Genomic DNA, 8322 nt, shown 5'->3' on the forward strand with positions numbered 1-8322 from the left:
TTTAAAGTTCACTATTTGTTTAAATGTTATAATTCACGCCTTTCTTTTGGCATTAGGCTGACATTGCCATACCCGTACGAAAATGAACCATGTTTTTTTGTGGTAAAAGTGTAGTAACTACGGTTTGTGTATCGATTATTTGCCAAATGGTTTTAGTAAACCAAACATGGTTTAACTTTTTTTTTTTCAAATTCATGGTTCTTTCTTAACTGTAGTAAAACAATGGTTAATTTTTGCAAGGGAAGTCTAATTAAAGTCCCATTAATAAGCTAACGTTAACCTAGTTTAAGTTATCAACCTTTGGGTTTAACTTGACGTGGTCATTGCTTTGTTGTGTGGGCTTAATGTAGTTTAGGGTTTTAATATTTGTCTTATAATATTTGAAAGAAAATAGGAATCCCCACTATTGGGGTACACTATTTAAGCCTTATATTAGAGCTAATTTACACTACATAATAAACATTTTCTGTTCTCCCTGCAGATCCTGTCATTCGAATCACCTGTTACAACTTAGATTTAAAGTTGCTTATTTTATAAACCCAAGGGCACTTTTAAGAGCCATCCATCCTCTCTTTCTTTATCATTTTCTGTCTATTTCTTGCAACCTATCTCTATATACTGCATTTGTTGTACCTGTCTGTCCAGCTGTGTGTTTGTCTTTCTGTCTTTGTCTGCTTTGCAATGGCCACCAGATATACCCCTCACAAACAGGATCCCCGCTACCAAGAGGGGAGGCTCATGGCTCTTGAGCTGAACCATGACCACATTCTAGCTGAAGCCAAGGTTAGAGTTTTTATTTACCTGTTAGTTTATACTTAAACATAATGGATGTGGGACAACTGAAAATAAAAATGATAAATATGGAAAAGAGATGAGTGTTGAAGATTTCATACGGTATATTGTAATAGCAACTTATTTAGCAACTAACATCCTATAATGCTCTGTGGCATGTTTTAATAAGGTAATATATTTTGGAAAAGAGAGGTTTCATCCCCTGAGTTTCAGAGACTTGGAGAATCTATGCCAAGGCTCATTTAGGTGTTTCAATACTTACACTATGCTGTGTTTCCTTTTAGTTGTTGCATGTTTTTCACCTCCTGTACCTTTATTAGTCTTACAAGAAATATTCACTTCAACACACAGAGAGCAGCTGTGGAGACGAAACGTTTATGCCCTAGAAGAGACCCTTCACAGACCTCTAAAAGGATCTTTGTTGGCTGGGGCATGCCGAGTCCTTGGGAGGCAAGGAGGGGTGACGCCAAGCCTCAGCTACAGGGTATATCTGAATTATTTCAGATTTGTAGGAATTGAAATGTAAATGGTGGACCAAATCAAATTACGGAATAACATTGTAATTGTATTTGAGTATTAACAGTTTAAAACATTTCAATATGACAAAACACATAAAAAATAGAGTATAACACTTAAGTATACTATCATGTCAAGTACTTGGTAATGTCTTTACCAAATGCTTAACAGAAATACATCTGATTTCATAAACAGTTCTGTATATAAGTTGAAAAAGATCATGTATGTAGTGATAGCCTAACCTGTTCTGTGTACTGTTACAGTCAGTTTTACAGGTTGAGTGCTTCCTGTCATCCAGTGTGGAGTTTCCACTTAACTGTACCCTCAGCAAAACTAAATCCTCATGAGGAATTTGGTAAATCGCATTGATTAATTTGAGTTTAATATTATTTAGTCAATAATATTAAACTTTAATTACTTAAAGTATGCTTGCTAAGAATTAATGCACAGTGCCCTGCTATATGGTTTAAGATGCATGTTTTTGGGGGGATTTGAGAAACCAGATAAAAACACATTTAAGAGAAAAGTAAATCTAGGACCTTCTTGCTGTGAGGTGATAGTGCTAAACATTGAGCCACTATGCAATCCTATACAAAAAAAAATCAAACCTAGAATCAAACTAAATCTTGAATAGTCTGGGTTAGTGTATTATTTTTATATGAGTTATTCACCTAGAATAATGTTAATTTATTTTTCTCCCTAGGTGCAGAGAGTGGTTCTGTGGGGACCGTGATGTATTACGTCACAAAAAACAGCCACTCCCCAATAGGGAATGTGTAATTTAATAGGTTTTTTGAATCCATCCGTCCAACCAAATGCATCATTAAAGGGGAAGATGGATATTGCACTCAACACAAGGTATGTTCTCACAAAAGCCCTAATTTTGATGTTTTTATTTGTCTTCAGCCAGTAACAGATAATCTAAACTAGTGGTTTTCTTTCTTTTGGCAGTCGGCAAGATGACATACCGCTGTTGTAAACGCACAAACGTAATAATGCTTTCAGGCAAACCAGTCATTTTAATTACCATCAATGGTAAAACCAATTCACAGTTTAGAATTCCATTTTAGGTTTGATGTTTTTCACACTATGTTTTGATGTTTTCAATGCTGTGGCATTGTGCAGTAGAGTCAAAGTGCATTGTATAGCACATTACAATCCAAGTAGGGCATCGTGAGCAAGGCCTGTTGTGGGAGTCTAAACGGGGGTCAACTGCACACAATTTATGTTTAGTTATTATTTATTTATTTTGTGATTTTAGATATGTTCATCATTCACCAGTTCTCACTTCCCTGGACTTCAACCTTGCTACACACATGGTATCGTTATTAATCGAAACAAAGACAGATATCTGTATGTTTTTGTTCTCTGCAGACAAACAAAAAATATAAGCTGTTGCAAAGCAATTTGGTGAGTTAGCAAATGGTACTACTCGAGAAGTTAGGCAGAAGGAGTGCTATACTGGGATTATAGAAACTTATAAGATGTCTCTTAAACATTCACAATGTGCAGAATGAACTAACTGTTATAAAATATAGTACGTGATAAATGTTTTTTTTTCCAAGGGCGTTTTGACTTGCATCAGCCACTGTATGTCTGTTAAACATGCAAACAGCAAAGGACCCCAGACCTGAAAGACCTTCTGAGGAGTGGATATTGGCCAGCTTCAATAAACAACACCACACTTTACACACTGGACCTCCTGGTCTCCTTTCAAGAACTCAAGGTCATCTCTCCAAGATTCTCCAGACAAGCCTTCGCAAAGCTGCTGGAGCATCGCACGAAGTGTGGAGGAAGAGTAAGTGTAAATGTTATCATTTTATTCAAAACTCAATAAGCAGACAATATCACAATTACTATTTCATTCTTATATATCTTCCAGTCTGGATATATCAACGGCGATGCACTGCAACGCAGCTTCTTGGAGTTTTCATACGCTTCATTTGAAGCAGACCAGCTCTGCTGTGGTGCTCCTTTCACCTGCCAAGCCTGAACGCTAGAATTGTTGGCTGCCTCAGCAGATCGAAACAGAAAGCTATATCACTTTTGCCCAAACAGAAGGTGGTCTTTATTCCAGTATTTTTATTGGTTTATTTATTTACTTGAATTGATGGATATTCTATTTTTCTTTCTTAGCTCTGGTGATCCTGTTTTTTGTGGCTGAAGACAGTGCGGTGTCTAGATTTGTCAACACCATACAAAAAGCACTGAAAATGCAATTTGAATCATAACTTGACAAAATAGTTGTTACACAAAAAAATCTTGTTCGGAGTTGATTTCTACTTTTGCCTACCAAGTACTCCTAAATCAAATTAGGAATAAATGCCATATACTGTATTGTATGACACCATCACTTTAATTTGATTTGTTGTGTTTGTTGTGTGTTTCATAGACTGTGGCTTGCAAATATTGGCCATACTTGAAGAAAGTTGCTAGTGTCCTTCCTGATCTTCAGGAGCTGACCTCAATGAAACCTTTTCTTAATGTTATGCATGCTTGAGCCATGCTTCAACGTGTGAGGTATGTATAATATTTTTGCTTCATAAGTACATGTGTAATGTACATTCATAAGAAATAGAAGTTAATGGCTTGACTACACTATTTAGATTCTTTTTGGCATAACCATTTCTTGTACAGGTTGTAAAAGCCCTTTGAGGACAAATGTGATATTGGGCTATATAAATAAAATTTATTTGAATTGAATTAGTCTTGAATTCTTAAATTAGTCTTCCACCATTTATTCACAGATTAAATGAAGTGGTAGGAACAGGGACAACCACCGGTGTGTGGAACAAGTGAACAGCTGCCTATCACGTTGTGCCCGTACAACCAAATGTATGTCCACAGCAGGTGATCAGAGTGTTTGTAAGATTTTTGCATACTTTTTTATATTGAGCATCATACCCTCATTATTTTCTTTCAACGGCAGGGGTGGACATGCTTACATTGCATGCAATGGGCTGGAACCATAAAAAGTATCTCTCTACATCAGGCACTTTCCACAATATATGTGAAAGTAAGTTTTTATTTTTATTTTTTTATAAATGTTTTGTGTGTCTTTTAGTTGTTGTGTGCATTTTGCCTGTTGTTAATTGTACAATGTACAACAATCCTGATTATTGAATAACACTGTTCATCAGACATCCAGCACGAGACTGCAAGGCTAGCAGAACTAAAAACAAAGCTACATCGCACAGATAAAGGGGCATCACAATGGCTTTCTGATGTGAAAGAATGGGTAGCTCATGGTAAGTGAGACCAATATTCTTCCCACTACTATGTGAATTTTTTATTTGATATTTGATATTTTGATATTAAACAAGTGCCAAAGATGGTAGGCTTATCATCTATTTCTTAACCTCCTAAGACCTGGTGTGTCCATATACATGGACATCACGTTTTTTGTTGTTTGCATCATAATACTTTATTCTGTGTAACTGGAACCTGGTACACAAACATGAACAATTACACTGCTTCATTTTCAGAAAAAAATATTTGGTTAATATATTTATAGATTTTTCCTGACCCCAAATAGCTGGAAGAAATCTAAAATGCAAGCCAAACCAAAGCTCGGGTCTTAGAAGGTTAAACAGTTGGTGACATCTCCTGCCACCAAAAACAAGCCAACTTCATCTCACCATCAGATGTTATTGCACATTTATGTTGTGTTTATGTTTATTATAGTTTCTTTGCAGGAACTATACATATCAAGTAAAGTTGTTTAAACCATTAAAATGGCTTTTATATACAAATGTATCCTCTGAAATGTTTGTGTGTTGTTTAAACAGTGAATTTGCTTTCATTATCACTTCTACAGAGACATCAGAAACATCTCATGCCAGTCAAGGCACCACACACAGAAAACTTCAGCAGTCAATTGAGGGGCTTTATCTTGGTGTGATGCTGCGCAAGCAAACTCTCTACCGTCAGAATGGTATAACTATTATAATTTAATAGCTTGATAAATTCAAGCTAATGTATGCATCCTACTTTCCAACAACAATTACATGGAATTAGCATTTAATTCTGAACTCTGTTCTTGAAAAGTCTAGTCTGTAGGATTTATGTAGCTGTAACATTTTAGCTTCCTCCCCTAAATGGATCTTTCAGTTACCTCTTTGTCAATCTAAATTGTAATTTTCACATACAATTCAATTGCTGCTTTCCCTTTTGCTTGTAAATTTTTTTCTTGGTGAACAGTTCACAAACCCCTGTACTTGTCTTTCTAGACAGCAGCAAGCTTCCCTAACTGGAGAGAGCAGTGTGTCTCAGATATGGCCGCGGGACCTTCATGGCAGTTGTATGTCACTATTCAGGTACTTCACAAGAATTTATTTACAGTTTTGTTTTATAGAGTATTCTGAACAAAAGCATGCTACATAGTCAGTGTTAAAATATTCATTTAATTTATTGGTGTTGGCTTATTATGTATAATTTTGTAAAAAGTATGCATAATGCTATTATGCAATATTGTCTCAAAGTAACATCTAACTGTTATTGATTCTTAGCAAACATTTCAGTCAAGAAACGATCGCATGGCCAAGTGATGTTGACAATGCGACTGCAAGAGGAAAGGGGCATTGTGGTGTTGGAGATGGCTCAACAATACACATGGTTGCAGAGGCTGGCAGTGGCTCTCAAGAACAAGATGGCTGAGGAGGGTAAGTTAAATAAAAATCCTGTCAATTCAAAGTATGAATAAAGAAGTCACCCTCAGTCTCCGAACTTTGATGGAGTAGAACGGTTATTGCTCTGTTTACCATGGTCATTTGGCTTGTACATAATAAAATAGGCATTATAGTTGTTCACAACAAATACAGCTTTGCTAGACTGTGATTTAGGTAGTACTAGTTTAACACAGGACAGAGTTAAATATTTAACACAATGCCAGTTTCTTTAACTCACAAAAGTGTTAAAGGGGTCATATTATGACATTTTTTATTGTGTAAAATAAATGTTTGGTGTCCCCAGAATGCATATGTGAAGTTTTAGCTTAGAATACCCCACAGATAATTTATTATAGCATGTTAAAATTGCCACTTTGTAAGTGCGAGCAAAAACGTGCCGTTTTGGAGTGTGTGCTTTAAAGGAAACAGCCAACATCTAAACCTGAGCTAAGAAAAAAAACACATAACACAGAGATGGTGATGGAGAGAATAAAGTAAAAGATTGCAGATCTTCATCAGTGTTACTTTTTAACACACTTTAAGATTGTGACTCTCTCTATATATATATATATATATATATATATATAACCCACCAGTGTTCGTTTAACTAGAGTTCAAGGACAACGAACACAAAAAGTTTATAAAAGTTCATTACAGTTAAAATCGGAGCATTAAAAATTAGTTTAAATAATTTAGTTTCACTAAATGACAGGCGACCAGCCCAAACGGAAGACTGAAATGTGTGGGTGGACTGTAATTGCATCTCTAACTGTATGTTCACAACGATGGAGACTGCTTAAAAAAACGCTCTGGCTGCCCTGCAAACGACGCTATAGAAAAAGAGTAGCAGACACTCGAATACATTCTCTGGAATCCTTTTCCACCTTCTGATTGGTTGCCGCCGAATGTTTTCTCTGACTTCCGGCCACATTAACGCTCTCGTCGGTGGCGGTGTGAACGCATAGTAAGGAAACTGGCATTATTTACTCTGTCAATGAACTCCAACTCTTAACAACAATTTACTCTATGTTAAATTTACTCTTTAGGTGTTCAATTCAAGTCAGAAATGTTTAACACTGAAATTTTTACTTTCCAATTTTGCTGTGTACTTAAGCACAACTATATTAAAGAAGAAAACGGTTAACCAAAAGGACCTATCAGACATTGGCTGAAACACAAAATGCTTTTTTCTGCTTTTGGTCTTTCTGCATTAAATTACCTCAGTGATCCATCATGTTGCCTCGGTTTATACAGAGTCATCTAGCCGGGTACCATTGCAACAATGCACAGAAAAATGACAGCCATTCTTGTATGTAGATTTGAATGGGTGAAATTTGTTACTCTATTGAAGTTCTTTGGCCTCAAAAAGCAAAATTAATATCAAGTTAGTTTGTCTTTAATGTAAGCTCTTTTGTATTTTAGACAAGGGAAATGAAGGACTTTGCTGTCTCTTAAGAAGAAGATCGTCAGTGGTGACAGAAGGGTTACAAGTCGTCCTTCAACAATACAAGACTCCATTAGGTCTTGAGGCCTCTGTCCTTCTACATGTTGAAGAAGAAGATCAAAGTGACCTCAGCAGTCCAGATACCAGTGAGGATGAAGAGGAAAACATAATTTAGGTATTTTATTTATTTATTTATTTATTTATTTATTTATTTATTTGTATGTTTGTTCTCAAAAATTGACCAGAGGCTGTTCCGTCAAAGTGGATAAAGGAAAAGATTTTTGATAAGTCTCACTAATTTAAGTGGGAGTTCTGTTCCATTACTGTGAATTAAGCCCAGTTCAGATCAAAGATTCACAACAAGACAAAGCTGTTTTAAAAGTTAACAGGGGGAAGTTGCAGCAACATGAACTGGCTCGTCTCAGCTCTACTCAAGCCAGCTAATGGGGTTGCTGCAATACAGCTTGTCAATTTGCCAGCTGCTGGTTTTAGAAGGTTTCAACACACAGTCAGCTTGTAACAGAGTCAACTGGTCAAGTCACTATTCAACTAAGTCAACTATTGGCTGGTTCAAGTTTTGGACGAAAGAAAGTGGGGAACAATTAGTTTATTTGTTTGAGGAACAGCTGTGTCTGTTTGCCTAAAAACGTAAAATGTACATAACTCTTCAGGGCACCTTATGTGCACGAGCACACTATATACCTATTCTGGCTCGGTTAAAGCCAACATGGACTTGTAATTGCTATATTACACTGACTTTAACTGTAGGCTCAAGCCATTTCCCTGACAATGTTAATTTAAGCAAGGCTTTTTCAAGTGAGCACAGCTTTCCTTAGCTGCATTGATGGAATATCCCTATTACTGTTACATTAAATCACATTTTTGTGTAATTAATAATGCTTT

The sequence above is a fragment of the Misgurnus anguillicaudatus genome, chromosome 19 (genome assembly GCF_027580225.2).
Source record: "Misgurnus anguillicaudatus chromosome 19, ASM2758022v2, whole genome shotgun sequence".
Classification (NCBI taxonomy): Eukaryota; Metazoa; Chordata; class Actinopteri; order Cypriniformes; family Cobitidae; genus Misgurnus; species Misgurnus anguillicaudatus.